We start from the raw sequence: 17,013 nt of genomic DNA, 5'->3' as shown, positions 1-17,013 counted from the left end.
AGACATCAAAGACCTTGGCACCGATGCCCTTATCAGCACCCATTGCTTTGCTTCTGCTGGTGGACCTCACCATGGTTCCGGTGCCGACCCTTTGGCCTTCGGTTCAATCAGAGCCAAGCCTCTCTCAAGATCGTGACTGGACTGTAGGCAGTGTGGCTCCTAGCACGGCGCCATCTACGGTCCCGGGAATCCTAACAGTACCTAGTCCCCTTGAGACTCCGTCTTTGGGAGCTGGCCCATTGGAACAGGGTGTGACCCCGGATCCGAGGTTGTCCTTCTCGGCTCTGGGCTCCCATCCCTCTTCGGGCAGGCCAGCTTTCCAGGTGATGGAGAGGGCCCTTGCCTCTGTAGGCAAGGTGTCAAGAGTATCAGTTATGTCTTCCCTCTGAGCTGCAGCTCCCACCACTTCAGGACATTGAGCACAAGAGCCTCAGGAAACCCCACTGCAGGGTGCCCCTTCTTTGGGGTCCTCTTCAGAAGCCCCGCTGAAGTTGTACCATGCAAGAGGACATGCAAGAGGAAGCACATGGATTCCCCTGAGGAGTCTCTCACAGAGGACACAGACTACGTTGAAGGGGAGGGGGGGTCCCCACGGTCGCCCCCTGATGATGTCTCTCTTGGAAACATCCTTGAAATACTGAAACAGAGGGGTGACTGGAAGCCCATCAACCTCTCCTCTGAGGAGTCTGTGTTCCTGCAGCAGGCTTTTCGTACTCGACCCTCTACTTCCTGGGTGACCCTGCTGCAGATGAGCTGGTACAACTCATCATGTAATGCGCAAGGAAGAGTCCTGATACTATTGAACCAGGGTCTTCCAGTAGACATGATAGTGGTGGCAGGTGCCCAAAAGAAGGAGCTTGTCAAGGAAAGCCAGACTGTCTGCCCCCCAAACAGGGAGTCTCAGGTGATGGGCAGGTTAGGGAAGCGAGTCTTTGCATCATTGACCTTTGCTGTTAGGTCTTTGAACTATGTGGCACACTTCACCAGGCTTCAGAGAGACGTAGTCTCTGAACTCTCCGAAACTTTAGCAGGAGCAGTCTCTGACAAGGTGCGCTACAAAATTGCATTACAGCTTGCTACCCTAGAATCCATATCCAACTCCTCCATGCATTTGATTTCCCATGCCACTGAAGGAGCGGCTTGAGTGGTGGGTTCAGGTGTTGTCATGAGACATTATGCCTGGATGCACCTCTGTGACTTTGCAGACACTTTTAAGTCTTCCTTTCATAACACTCCAGTGGAAGCTTTTTCCCTTTTCATTCCGAAAGTGAAAGACACATTGGCTAGGTGTGCGAAGGACAGCAAGAGATTGCTTTCCTCTGGAAGCAAGTTGGGTGACGTTTTTCCTTGCACCATTCTACCTGGCTAACAATAACAACAGATTTATGGGTGCAAAGGATCATTACCAGAGGATATTGCGTCCCGTTCAGTCTTTATTGAAAGTCATCAAGACGAATTCCTGACATTCCACCCAGTCAAAGGGAAACAGCAGCGCAAGAAATTCAAAAGCTGCTTCAGAAAGAGTCATCCAGACAGGTCCTGCCAGACCAGATAGGATCTGGATTCTACTCAAGATTCTTTTTTGTGCCAAAAAGACAGGGGACTGGAGACCAATTCTGAATCTCAGCATCCTAAACAGTTTTGTCAAACAAGAAAAATTCCAGATGGTCACAGTTCAGTCTGTCGTCCTGTTTTTGGAGAAAGATGATTGGATGTGCTCAATAGAGCTTCAGGGCGCATATTACCACATACAAATGGACAAACACTCCAAAAGATTTCTTCGCTTCCTGCTAGGAGCCAGTCACTTCCAATTCCACATGCTGCCCTTTGGATTCTCTACAGCCCCCAGTGTGTTCACCAAGTGTATGGCAGTGGTAACAGCTCACTTGAGACTGCAAGGATTCTGGGTGTTTCCATATTTAGATGATTGGCTCCTCACCACCCCCACCAAGAATCTACTGGAGATAGCACTAAACTGCATACTCAAACTAGCAGAATCTCTGGGAATCTCAATAAACTGGGGAAAATGCAGCTTGATTCCCTCTCAAGCCTTGAAGTTTATAGGGGCAAATTTCAATACACATGCTTTGCTTAGTCTCTCTTCCGGACCACAGATTACACAGGATAAGATCCCAAATCCGGATGATACTCTGTCGCAACCTAGTGTCAGCTCGGGCAGATGTCCTTCAAGGATGCATCTGCAGTCATCACATATGGGTTGTCCTGCCTCAGGCAGCCCTTCGGTCGGCCGGATTCCAAAGTCTGGGTCTGGCCTCGGCTGATGTCGCACTTTCCCCGATGTCAGAGCGTCTGGGGTATAAAAGCATCAGCCGACGCCATCTTCCTCAGTCTTTCTTGCCATGTGGTGCCCGAAGCAGAAGCAGTTCGCAAGTGCCGGTCGGTCAGCTCCTGTGATTCAGCTACCGAAGACTTCGAAAAAGCTAAGTACCCCATTGGGGACTCTTTCTTGCCTCAGCCGATGTCAGATAAAGTTAATAATTGTTTAACCTGTGGGAAACAAATACCTCATAAGGATTTCCACTCTTACTGCCTCCCCTGCCTAGGCCCAGACCACGACGTCTTGGCCTGTTCAGCCTGTGCTTCCTTCAACCGACGAACTCTTAGACGTCAGTCGGAGTTTGCAGAGGAGTTTTTTGGGGCTAGTTTTGCTTATAAAATGCCGTCTGAGACTCCGACTTCGCATTTAGTCAAAAAACGGAAGGACAAGGACCGACACACGCGGACCGCGGTTTCAGCTGAAACCTCGGTCAGGCCTACCGCGAGTGTCTCGGTCTCGGCTGAAACAGAGTCCTTGGTACTTCCAACTACCGAAACCACTCAACTGACTACCTCGGCCCTGGAGGCCCCGGCCGAGTCGGTCATTGAATTACCTACTGAAACCGGTGTCCAGGAACCTTCTGACACCATTACTTTAGATAAGTCTACTCCTGCACGTGGTGCAGCCAGACCCCCTGCTTCCATGTCCATTAAGGCTTTCTCTAGGGCTAAGGCTGCTAAACTTTCTAAGGCTTTGCCTCCCAAAGTTTCCTCTCAGAGACCTTCTTCTAGCTCTCAGTTTCTTACCCTAGCAGAGGATCTGATTTCATTAATTAGAGGCTCCCAACCTCATCCGGACAGGGGCTCTCAACCACCTCCTGACAAAAGGCCCAGGGTTGAGCCCTCTGATCCACAGTCCTCGGATGAGTCCACGGATGGCTCTGCTCTGTCAGACCACCAGGAGGAGGCTTATTCGGCCTACGAGGATTCTGATGCTGAAGAATCTATCCCCTCGGCCTCCCCTCCTGAAGAGTTTTCTTTTGGAGAAACATTACACACTATGAGAGAACATTTTCAATGGCAGGGTCAGGAATTCTCTGATTCCAGAAAAAGATTAAGGACCTTTTTGCATTTACCTCAGCACAGGCCCTTAGCTATACCTCCTGTTTTGAATGTAATTGATGATGTCTATTCAGATGCTTGTACTGCCCCTGACTCTCTTCCTCCGGCTCCTGCCAAACCTGATAGGTACTACAGGGTCCCGGACTCACATTTCCACCTGTACAAGGCCCACTCTGCTGATCCAGAAACTATTTCCCAGGGCCCTAAAGGGGTTGCAACTGCCACTGCTAAAAATCCTCTACCCTCGGAAAGGGAGTCCAGAGCATTAGAGAGATGGGGTAAGAAAGTGTATACTTCTGCAACTCTTTCCATGAGGGCATTAAACTGTCAATTCCATATGATACAGTATCAAGAGTATTTACTAGATGAATTGCATAAGAAACTGTCCTCTTCTGTACCCCTTGATCGTAAATCCCTTCAGGATCTGGTGCATAACTCCCAGCAGGTTAGTAACCATTTCTTGCAGTGTGGTTATGATGCATTGGAAGCTTCATGTAGATCAGCTATGACAGGTGCAGTTATACGTAGGCATGCCTGGCTGAAGGAACAATCTCTGCAAGACCATGTTAAAGCTAAGCTTTTGGATGCTCCTATGGAAAAGCAAAAATTATTTGGTTCCACGGCTCAAGAGGTTTTAAAGAAATTTAAAGAAAAGGCAAAATCTGTGCAAACAGTTAAAGACTTTCTGCAAGTCCAACCACCGAGATTCAGCAGAAATTGGCCTACTAAAAATTTGTCCTTTCCGGACTCAGACAGATCTCAAAGATGCAGGAATAGACGTGCCAGAGGTAGAGGGCAAGCTAGAGGCTCCTACAGAGGCTATCAGTGGCAGCCTCCCAACCAGAGAGGTAGTGCAGGAACTACAACTGCTACACCAGGACAGACTCAATGACTTTATTTTGACTCCGCCGACCAGGGCTCAATTAGAAGCACCTTTGGGCGGAAAGCTTTCTTTATTCTCAAAAAATTGGCACAGCATTACAGGGGACACATGGACACTGCAAATAATAGACAAAGGATACAGGTTCCATTTCCACTCATTGCCAAAAAGAAAAGGCATGCCAAACCTGCCACCAAATCAGAGGGCTGAGGCTTTGAAGCAAATTACCAACTTAATGCAAATGAAAGCCATAGAAAAGGTACCTCTTTCAGAACAAGGCCAGAGATTTTACTCAAGATTATTCCTTGTTCCAAGAAAAGAAAATCAATGGAGGCGCACTGAATACGTACCTCATTATGCCAAAATTCAAAATGCTGACTCTACAGCAACTCCTTCCCATGCTGGGCAAGAGGTCTTGGCTGGTGACTCTAGACCTCAAGGAGGCATACCTGCATGTCCCTATTCGACAAAGCTGCAGAAGACACCTCAGATTTCTTGCAGGGTCAGAGCATTATCAATTCTCAGCATTGCCCTTTGGCTTATCTACTGCACCCAGAGTATTCACGAAATGCCTGGCATCAGTAATTGCACACTACAGACTTCAGGGGATTCAAATCTACCCTTATCTGGACGACTGCCTAATACAAGCGGACAGCAAGCAGACTTTGTTAAAGGACTTGGACTATGCCATCCACCTGTTACAGGCCTTGGGATATACAGTCAACATCCACAAATCAAGACTGATTCCATCCCAAAGAATAACCTTTCTGGGTGCGGATCTAGACACAACCACCCAGATGGCTTTCCTCACAGAAGAAAAACAAAAACAGCTACCAGTTTACTTTCAGAATCTCACAAGACAAACTCAGATGACTGCAAGGAAAATCCTGCAGGCCCTGGGTTACATGGCATCTTGCATTCTTCTGATTCCACAAGCAAGGCTTCATATGAGGAAATTACAATGGTACCTAAGAAGTTTATGGACTCAGCACAGTCACAGCTTAGAAGCTCTGATCCCACTCATTCCTTGCCTTCAAAAGGAATTCCCATGGTGGGCTCAAGCCTGCCGGTCGAACAGCGGGCTGCCCTTCAGCAAGCCAAGAGCCAACCAAACCATCACCACGGACGCTTCAGACCAAGGTTGGGGAGCGCACATGGAGGACAGATGTATACAAGAGCTATGGACACAGAGAGCTGCACATGCACATAAACCAAAAGGAATTGCTGGCAGTGATACACGCAATCGAGGCCTTCAAACCTTTCCTTCAGCAAGGCCACCTGCTCATAAGGACAGACAACACCACAGTTATGTGGTACATAAACAAGCAAGGAGGCACCCATTCCTACCCTCTTTGCAGACTGACAATGAATCTATGGGAACTGGCATTGAAACTCATCATACAGCTAAAGTCCCAATTCGTGCCAGGGAAAGACAATACACTGGTAGACAGCTTAAGCAGAACTACCATGGATGCACACGAATGGATGCTGCATCCAGACATCTTCTTACAAATCACACAATCATGGGGAAGGCCGGAAATAGATCTGTTCGCTTCCCCCCTAAATCATCAACTGAAGAAATTCTGCTCAAGGACATACCACCCACAAGCATGGAAAGTGGATGCTCTCTCTTTCAGCTGGAAAGCTCTAACAGTGTATGCTTTCCCACCTCTTCCACTAATGACCAAGGTCCTACTGAAGATCAGGTCAGAGCAGCCCAGAGTAATCCTGATAGCCCCATACTGGCCAAGACAGCACTGGTACCCACTGTTAAAGAGCTTGTCACAGACGAAACCATGGCCTCTCCCCCTGTGGCCACTCCTACTGACGCAGCACAATTTCAGGACTCTACACTCCAACCTGAACACCTTGCAGCTAACTGCCTGGAGAATACCATGACTCCTCCTCAGGATAACCTATCCCAGAGAGTGAAGGATATTATTATGGAAGCTCACGACCTTCCACAAGGAAGGCATATACAGCAAAATGGAAAAGATTTCACACCTGGAACACAGCAAAGGGCCTAGATGTGACTGTGATGAATATGGCATATATACTGGAATATTTGGCAGAATTGTCCCACAGTGGCCTGTCTTACTCTTCCATCAAGATACATGCCTCAGCAATCTCAGCAGAATACAATCTAAATCCACCTGTCTTCTCTCACCCTCTACTAAGACAGTTTCTAAGAGGAATCAAAAACATTAATCCTCCAAGGAAACCACCTCTACCTACTTGGGACCTGAATTTCGTGTTGGAAAAACTAACACTTCCTCCCTTTGAACCAGCAGCATCGGCAGATGTACAGTTTTTGTCTTGGAAAACTGCCTTCCTTCTGGCCATAGCCTCAGCAAGAAGAGTATCTGAGCTACAAGCTTTAATGGCGGTACAGCCATTCCTTATCTTTCATCAGGACAGAGTTTCTTTGAGGGCCAATCCTACATTCATGCCAAAGGTGGTATCCAGGGTATCTTTGAACCAAGCTATTCACTTGCCTACATTCTTCCCACAGCCACAAAATAAAGGGGATAGACTTCTGCACACCCTGGACATACACAGACAACTACGCTACTATTTTGACAGAACTAAAAGTTACAGAAAAACTGACCAGTTGTTTGTAGCATATGCTGCTGGGGTACAAGGAAAAGCAATTTCCAAAAAGACAATTTTGAAATGGATAGGAAATTGCATTCGTTTTTGTTACTCTTTTCATGGAAAGACTGTGCCAGCTAACATTAGACCTCATTCCACGAGAGCCACAGCCACCACCACAGCCTTCCTAAGAGGGGTGGCTACCAAAGACATTTTAGAAGCTGCTACATGGAGTTCCATGCATACATTTGCCAAGCATTACAATTTGCCTTTATATTCCAGATCCAGAGCAGGTTTTGCTACGGCAGTCCTGCAGGGTATCTTAACTACACCATCCTTCACTTAGTACCTCCACCCCCAGTATGGCTATGGTATTCTACCCATATGTGATGACTGCAGATGCATCCTTGAAGGACATAGTACAGTTTTGTACCTACCATGAATGTAGATGTCCGATAGGTATGCATCTGCAGTCAGGTTTACCCTCCCTCCTACCCCTCTGTGGTATTCCTAGGGTGCTTACCCCTCTTTTAGTTATAGGGTGCTTACCCCTCTTTTAGCTAGCTGGGGGAATCTATTATGGTGTATTTGTTTGTATATACATGTATATATATATATTTTTGCAAATGTTTGGAATTTTATTGCATTTATACAAATTTAGCCTTCCTAGAGGGCACCTGGCATCTGGGGCAAGAAAAAGTGAGGAAGATGGCGTCGGCTGATGCTTTTATACCCCAGACGCTCTGACGTCAGGGAAAGTGCGACATCAGCCGAGGCCAGACCCAGACTTTGGAATCCGGCCGACCGAAGGGCTGCCTGAGGCAGGACAACCCATATGTGATGACTGCAGATGCATACCTATCGGACATCTACATTTATGGTAGGTACAAAACTGTTTTTTCTTCAACTCCTGGGTTCCATGGCATTGTCAATTACCATAGTGCCCTTAGCAAGGCTACACATGAGAATTCTCCAGTGGCTCCTTCTGACATAGTGTTGCCCCTTGCACCATCCTTTGTTTTTTCAAATACGGATAACTCGATGCAAACAGGATTTAATGTGGTGGATGAAGCTAGTCAAAGAGCTATGGAGTCCCCCTTTTGCACACAACAGCCCAGGGCCACAGTGACTATGGACGCTTCCCTGATAGGGTGGTGGGGCTTTACCAAGGGAAGACGGTCCAAGGTACTTGGTCAGACATAGAGGCCAATCTGCATGTCAGTGTCCTAGAACTGATGGCAGTGCTTCTAGCATTGCAAGAGTTTCAATACATCCTTCCATCAGGGACAGTTGCCATTCAGTCAGAGAACATGTCAGTAGTCTAGTAGTCAGCAAATAGAGAGGAACCAAGTCCTAACCGTTGTGTCAAGAGGCCATGAGAATTTGGCAATGGGCAATAGCTTCCAACCGCTTTCTGATTGCAATGCATATTCATGGGAGTTCCAAACTGATTTCAGACAAACTGAGCAGATGTAGCCTACTGCCTCACGAGTGGTCCTTCAATCCAGTTATTGCTGTGAAAGTCTTCAGCCACTGGGGCCACCCTTGCTGCGACCTTTTCGCCTCTCCAGCAACTCACAAATGCAGCAGCTACTTTGCCCTTATTCTCCCACAGGGGGAGTCGCCGAGGGACGCTCTGATATATGATTGGCTCACGGGATTTCTGTATGCCTTTCCTCCCTTTCCCTTGATTCCCCAATTTCTAAAGAAAGCCCTTCGTCTGAGAAGCAGAGTAATCCTCATTGCCCCTTACTGGCCATGACAAATTTGGTTTCCCTTCCTTTAGCCTTACCTAGTATATCAACCTTGGATTCTCGATCCAACTCCAGAATTGATCTCGCACCCACAAGAGTTGACTCACCCAAACATTTCCAGTCTCAAGCTGACAACTTGATTTCTCCACTTCCGGTAATCACCAGGCAGAATAACCTTACCTCCCCAGTGCATAAAATCCTTCTGGATTCGCATAAACCATCCAGCAGGAAAATATATCTCAGTAAGTGGAAGAGGTTCCTTATTTGGTCCTGACAAAGACAACTAGACCCCTCTACAGCCCCTGTTAGTGTGGTTTTGGTTTCTCTTTCAGGTCTTCTTCATTCAGGAGCAGCAGTCTCAACTATTCGAGTACATTTAGCTGCTATCTCAAATTTCCATAATGGATTCCAAGACTCATCACTAATCTCCCATCATCTCTGCAAAACTTTCTTAAAAGGGGTCTGCCATATCAGACCACCCTTCAGGGAACCCATCGAACCTTGGGATTTAACGCTAGAACTACAGTCCCTGACACGATCACCTTTCGAACCTGCTTTCTCTTGCGACTTAAAGTTCCTGTCCTGGAAATCACTATTTTTGGCAGCTGTCACATCAGCCAGATGCATTTCTGAGCTTCAGGCCTTGTGTATTAAATGCCCTTACATGGTAGTTCATAAGGACAGAGTGTCACTGTGGACCAATCCTTCCTTTCTGCCCAGGGTTATTCAAGAATTGACAATCAACCAAACGATTGACCTACCAGCCTTTTTTCCCAGCTACTCATTTTTACCTGGATAGAACTAAGTCAGTACGTAAAACAGACCAGCTATTTTATTCAGGCCTGAAATTGGGAAACTCTGTCTCAAGAGTAACCTTGTCCAAATGGTTGAGAAACTGTATATCCTTGATTTACCAACAAAATAAAATTTCTCTACCATGCAAAGTCAGAGCACACTCCACCAGGTCAGTGGCAACTTCTGTTGCTTTTCATGAAAAGGCTTCATTGAAAGATATTTGTGCAGCTGCGACTTGGGCTACCCTTCATACCTTTATCAATCATTACAAATTGGATTTGGTATCCAGGGGAAGAGCATCGTTTGGTTCAGTGGGACTCAGGAACATCTTTCTATGAGGGCTTCCCAAGACTAAAAGTAGTTAGGGACTCTGTCCCATCAGTATTGAGCGAATAAAGATTAACAACATCAGATAAAGAAGTTATGTTCTTACCATAATGTTCCATCTGTGTTGTTCATCTTCATTCATTACGTCCCACCCTCCTACTCCCTCCAAGAGGCTTCTGGAGGATCGGATTAGGTCCAAATCCAGAATTAGGATTTCTGCTCAGAAAAAGCCTCTGCTTTTTTTGTCATATGCAAACTCGATCTGAGGTAACAGGGAGAGGGGCACTATGGGTAAAGCTTAGCTCGAGAGTTTTTTGGCTGGCACGAGCTTGTTACAAGGCTGGCTTGGTTCCGAGGACAGAACCAACACCCATCAGTAATGCATGAATGAAGATTAACAACACAGATGGAACGTTATGGTAAGAACATAACTTCTTTTTCTTCTGAGAAGGAGGAATCCCTTGTCTGCTTTTCCCAGATTACTTTTTCCTTAGACTATGGTTCTGAGGAAGAGGAGTCCACTAGTCATGACTCTCCTTTGGTGAAGATTTCCTTTGGGGACACAGTTTCCAGAATGATGGAGTTTTTCAAATGGGATTGTGCCCAGGTGTCTGAGGTTCAGAAGAGGTATTATGAGCTTCTGCAAATGAACTCTTCTAAACCTTCTGCTGTTCCTCCTCTTCTGGCTGCCTTGTTGGATGCCTTTTCTACTGCATCTCAGGCTCCTGATTCCCAGTCCTCTGCTCCCAAAAAAACTGATAGGTTTTATAAGGTGTCCGATGATTGCAAGTTCCTCTTTAAGTGCCCATCTGCTGACCCGTCTGTGGTGTCTGTGGCACCCGACAAACCATCAAAGTTACTGACTTCTACAAAGTTGGTTCCTTCTGATCAAGACAGTAGAACTAAGGAAAGACTTGGTGAAAAGGTATATGCATTGGCTACCTTTGCTTTTAGGGTGGTCTGTTAACTGATATGACAAGATATATTTTGGCAGTTCTATCTCAGGCTTGTCAGGGTTTTTCTTACCTTTTTGATTCTGCTCTCTCCTTGTTTAGGGACTGGTGGCTTGCCATTCTATTAAATGCAGGTATTATGCAGCAGATGCTTTTTCTAGGGCTGCTGCTTTTGGTTCTGTGCTGAGGAGATATTCCTGGCTTTAGCTTCAATCTTTGCCTGATGATATTGAGGCTAAGTTGATGGATACTCCTCTGGGTAACAAGCATGTGTTCAGTGCTGCTTCTGCAAAATTAAGTCCCTACAGGAAAAGGGTAAGGTTTTGCAAGATCTAAACCTTATCTTTGTTTCTTGTATAGTTAAATTCCAAAGGAATTGCCCTAATAAGCCAGCCTTTGTTTGTAAACAGTCTCCCCCTTCTCCCAAAGGTAAAAAGGGTAGTAGAAGAGAGATCCTCCTGCTGAAACTACCCGGACTCTTTTAGCTCAGAAATCTCCTTTTCCTGGCAAACCTGGTGCTGTCTGACTATCCTGTTCTTCTCAGCCACATTCCTCTTTCTGTTCTTCTTTCCCTGTCCCTTCCTGTTTGGTTAACAATTACTCAAGATTCCAGTGTTCTCTCCATCATTCCCCTAGGATATTGCATGGTCTGGAAATCTCTTCCCCCTTTCACGGGCATTCCTCAGCCTGCTTGGGAACAATTAGCCTTTTTTCCAGAGGTGCTTTTTGACTCTGGGGACTATTCAAGAAGTTCCAGTTCCTCAAAGGAGGAAGAGGTTTTATTCCAGAATTTTCTTGGTCTTTAGGAAACAAGGCAGAGACCCATTCTGGATCTCTATTACCTAAACACTTTTCTGAAGGTGGCTTCCTTTCGGGTGTTCTCCCATCAGACTTTGATGTCCTTAAAGAATGCAACTGCAGTCATAACATGTGGGTTGTCCTGCCTCAGGCAGCCCTCGGTCGGCCGGATTCCAAAGTCTGGGTCCGACGTCGGCTGATGTCGCATTTCTCTCCGACTTCAGAGCGGCTGGAGTATATAAGCATCAGCCGACGCCATTTTCTTCAGTCTTTCTTGCCGCGCGGTGCCCGAAGCAGAAGCAGTTTGCAAGTGCCGGTCGGTCAGCTCCTGTATTCTACGATACCGAAGTCATCAAAAGCTAAGTACCCCGTTGGGGACCTTTTCTTGCCTCAGCCGATGTCAGAAATTACTGAAAAAGTTAAAAATTGTCTTGTTTGTGGTAAACAAATACCTCATAAGGATTTCCACTCTTACTGCCTCCCTTGCCTGGGCCCAGACCACGACGTTGCGGCCTGTGTAGCCTGTGCTCGCTTCAACAAGCGCACTCTCAGGCGCCGGGCGGAGTTCGCTGAAGACTTTTTCGGCGATAAATTTGCTTATACCATGCCGTCGGATCTTCTGACATCGCAAACTCCCAAAAAGTGAAAAGACCGGGACCGACATCCTCGGCCCGCATCTACTACCGACTCCACGCCAAAACCTAGCGCGAGTGCTCCGGTTCCCTCTGAGACGGTCTCTCCACCGCTCCGAACCGAAGACACCGCAGTACCGACGACTCCGATTCCAGACATTACTCCGACGCCAGTTATAGATTTTCCTCCGGATACCGAAACCGAGGAAATGCCCGAGACCATTGCTGTAGACAAGGTCACTCCTGCACGTGGAGCTGCCAGGCCTCCTATGGCCATGTCTATTAAGGCCTACACTAGGGCTAAGGCCGCCAGCAAAACAAAGCATATTACTTCAAGATCCTTACCTCAGCCGACTCCAGAGACACAAATTATGTCCAGGGCTGCTGATTTAATTTCCATGATTAGAGGTTCACAGACCCATCCAGAGAGAGCATCCCAGCCTCCTCCTGATAAAGGCCCGGGTTGAACCCTCTGACCCTACTCCTTCAGATGAAGACTCTGAGGGCTCTGTCCACTCTGATAGCCAGGAAGAGCTCTTCCAGACCTATGAGGACTCCGATGCAGAAGATTCCATCCCTTGGCCTCCCCTCCTGAGGATATTTCCTTTGGGGAAGTTCTGCACACCATGAGGGAACATTTCAAGTGGCAGGGCCAAGAATATTCTGATTCCAGGAAATGCCTTAGGACTTTCCTTAAGAAGCCTCAGCACAGGCCCTTAGCTATTCCTCCTGTACTTGATGTTCTGGATGATTTGTATTCTGATTCTAGTGCTACCCCTGATACTCTCCCTCCTGCACCAGCCAAGCCAGACAGATATTACAGGGTCCCAGAAACTCATTCCCATTTATTCAGGGCCCATACTGTTGATTTGGAAACTATTTCACAGGGGCCTAAAGGAGTTTCAGCATCCACCTCTAAAAATCCTTTGCCCTCCAACAGGGAGGCAAGGTCTTTAGAGAGATGGGGTAAAAATGTTTACACTTCCACTACTTTATCTATGAGAGCTTTAAATTGCCTTTTTCATATGTTCCAATATCAGGATTATCTCTTAGAAGATTTACAAAAAACGCTAGCTTCTCCTGATCCTTTAGACAGGAAGACTTTGCAGGAAGCTGTACATAACACTCAGCAAGTAAGCAATCACTTCCTGCAGTGTGGATATGATGCACTGGAAGCTTCATGTAGGGCAGCTATGACAGGGGCAGTGATGCGAAGACATGCTTGGTTAAAAGATCAACCTCTACCAGATCATGTAAAAGCAAAACTTCTGGATGCACCTTTGGAAGAGAACAAGCTTTTTGGTGCAAATGCTAAGGATGTGCTAAAGACCATTGAAGAAAAAGCAAAATCAGTTCAAACTGTAAAGGATTTCCTCCAGGTTCAACCCCCCAGATTCAGTAGGAACTGGCCTTCAAAAAACTGGTCCTTTCCTAATCCAGAAAAGTTTCAAAGGGGTAAGAACAGACGTGGCCGAGGAAGAGGCCAATACAGAGGCCCTTACAGGGGACGTCAATGGCAGCCAGGAAACCAAAGAAGTGATGCAGGGGTTTCTCCTGCCCAACAACCACAATCTCAATGACTTTCCTCTACTACCGCCTACCAGGGAACAACTAGAAGCTCCCTTGGGCGGAAAATTATCTCTGTTTGCAGAAACTGGCACAGACTGACAAAGGACAAATGGATTTTGGACATTATAGACCGAGGGTACAGGTTTCATTTTCATACCCTACCAAGAAAACAAGGCATGCCAAATCTACCACAACATCAAAGGGCAGAGGCTATCAAGCAAATCTCTGCTAGCTCAAATGAAAGCAATAGAAAGAGTTCCACAACAAGAACAAGAACAGGATTTTACTCAAGACTGTGCCTTGTTCCAAGAAAAGAAACTCAATGGAGACCAATACTGGACTTGTCCACATTAAACACCTTTCTCATAGTACCAAAGTTCAAAATGCTGACTCTGCAGCAACTCCTTCCCATGCTGGGCAAGGAGTGGCTGATTACTCTGGACCTCAAGGAGGCATACCTGCATGTCCCTATCAGACACAGTTGCAGAAGATACCTCAGATTTCTTGCAGGGCCAGAGCATTATCAATTCTCAGCATTGCCATTTGGCTTATCTACTGCGCCCAGAGTGTTTACAAAATGCCTGGCTTCAGTAATTGCTCATTGCAGGCTCCAGGGTATACAAATTTACCCGCACCTGGACGACTGCCTCATACAAGCGGACGACAAACTGATGTTGACAAAAAATCTGGAATATGTCATATGATTACTTCAAGCTCTGGGATACACAGTCAACTTCCAAAAGTCAAGACTGCAGCCATCAGCAAATAATCTTCTTAGGAGCCAAACTAGACACAGCCTCTCAAATGGCTTACCTGACAGAAGACAAGCAAGAGAAGTTAACTCAATACTTCAAAGAATTAGCAAAACTCACCCAGATGACTGCAAGGAGATTCCTACAGGCCCTGGGTTACATGGCATCCTGCATTCTACTGGTTCCATTAGCAAAACTATACATGAGAAAGCTTCAATGGTACCTAAAAAGCGTTTGGTCTCAGCACAGCAACAACTTGGAGACAATCATACCACTCATTCCATGCTTACAAAAGGAATTCCTATGGTGGGCTTCAGTGAGCAAGGAAAACACAGGTTTGTCATTCAAAAAACCACAGATAACACAGACCATGACTACAGACACCTCAGACCTCGGATGGGGGGCGCACATGGAAGGCAGATGTATACAAGGACAATGGTCTCCAAAGGAAACACATCTGCATATAAATCAAAAGGAAATGCTGGCAGTAATGCATGCTATTGAGGCTTTTCAAAACCAACTCCAGCAAGGTCACTTAATGATACGGACAGACAACACCACTGTGATGTGGTACATAAACAAGCAGGGGGGCACTCACTCTTATCCCCTTTGCAGACTGACAATGCAGCTTTGGGAGAAATCACTGAGTCTAAACATCCAGTTACAATCACAGTTTGTTCCAGGAAAAGACAATGTGTTGGCGGACAGCCTAAGCAGGAATTTCACAGATCCACATGAGTGGAGGTTGCATCCGAAGGCTTTCAGACAACTCACTTCGACATGGGGCAAGCCAGAAGTGGACCTATTTGCCTCTCACCTCAATCATCTACTACCAAAATTTTGCACAAGGACATACCATCCAAAGGCTTGGAAAATAGATGCTCTTTCATTCAACTGGAGCTCCCTAGCAATCTATGCATTCCCACCTCTGCCACTGATGACCTCAGTATTACTAAAGATCAAAGCAGAGAAGCCCAAGGAAATCATAATAGCTCCGGACTGGCCAAGACAACACTGGTACCCACTACTACGGAGCATATGTCACACCAGGAGGTGGGCCCTCACTCAGTGGCCTCTACTTGTGACTCAGCACAATTTCGGAACACTGCATCCAAACCTTCAGACTCTGCAGCTAACAGCCTGGGAGATCCCATAAATAAATTCAACTTACCGCTCTCTAAGGAAGTTCAGCGGATACTAACAGAGGCTCGAAGACCGTCCACCAGAAAGGTCTACTTAGCCAAGTGGAAAAGATTCAGCAGTTGGAATACCAGCAAAGGGCATGATGCATCATTACTGAACATCCCACTTATCTTGGAATATTTGGCAGATATGTTACAGAGTGGCCTCTCATATTCATAAATAAAAATACATGCATCTGCCATTTCAGCTAGATACAACACTGATCCTCCTGTTTTTTCTCACCCCTTACTAAGACAATTCCTCAGGGGAATCAAGAACATTAAGCCACCAAGAAAGGCCCCAGTGCCAGCCTGGGACCTCAATTTTGTCTTAGAAAAACTGACTCTACCTCCTTTTGAGCTAGCAGCTTCAGTTGACTTGCAATTTCTATCATGGAAAACAGCTTTCCTGTTGGCAATTACCTCAGCAAGAAGGGTTTCGGAACTACAGGCCCTAATGGCAATACCACCCTTTATTATTTTCCACAGAGACAGGGTTTCATTAAGGACCAACCCTACCTTTATGCCAAAGGTGGTATCTAGGGTTTCTCTAAATCAAGCCATTCATCTGCCTGCCTTTTTCCCCAATCCTGAGAATAAGGGGGAAAGGCTTTTACATACCTTGGACATTCATAGACAACCGATACTACCTGGACAGAACCAAGGCAAGTAGGAAGTCTGAACAGCTTTTGTAGCTTCGCCTCTGCAGTCCAAGGAAAAGCAATTTCAAAACAGACTATTTCTAAATGGATTGGACATTGCATCAGATTCTGTTATTCCTTTCATGGAAAGACTGTTCCAGCCTATGTCAGACCACATTCCACCAGAGCTACAGCCACCTCTACAGCATTTTTAAGAGGGTGCCTACAAAGGACATTCTAGAAGCTGCTACATGGAGCTCTGTGCATACATTCTCAAAACACTACAATCTCCCACTATATTCCAGATCCAGAGCAGGCTTTGCTTCGGCAGTCCTGCAGGGTTTGATTGCCACACCATCACTCTCCTAGAGCATACCTCCTCCCCCAGCTAAGCTATGGTATTCTACCCACATGTTATGACTGCAGTTGCATTCTTGAAGGACATAGTACAGTTTTGTACCTACCATAAATGTAGATGTCCGAGAGACATGCAACTGCAGTCGGGTTTTCCCTTCCTCCATACCCCTCTATGCTTAGGGTCCACTCCTATCCCCCTCTCTCTTAGCTGGAGATATCTGTTATGGTGTATTTGTTTTATTGCTCATGTATTTGTTTGGAATCCTGTTTTTGTCTTCCAATTTGATTACAGCCTTCCGTGGGGGGCACCTGGCATCTGGGGCAAGAAACACTGAAGAAAATGGCGTCGGCTGATGCTTATATACTCCAGCCGCTCTGACGTC

The 17,013-nt window shown here is 46.4% G+C and overlaps 1 protein-coding gene across 1 annotated transcript in view; it reads left to right on the top strand.

Annotated features, from left to right (window-relative positions):
- The window catches only part of PDSS1 (decaprenyl diphosphate synthase subunit 1), a 1,043,091-nt gene that overhangs the window by 731,954 nt on the left and 294,124 nt on the right, over window positions 1-17,013 (top strand). The window lies entirely within an intron of this gene.

The sequence above is a fragment of the Protopterus annectens genome, chromosome 3.part0 (assembly GCF_019279795.1).
Source record: "Protopterus annectens isolate FY-2018-M chromosome 3.part0, PAN1.0, whole genome shotgun sequence".
Classification (NCBI taxonomy): domain Eukaryota; kingdom Metazoa; phylum Chordata; order Ceratodontiformes; family Protopteridae; genus Protopterus; species Protopterus annectens.
This window is presented reverse-complemented; position numbering and strand designations above follow the sequence as displayed.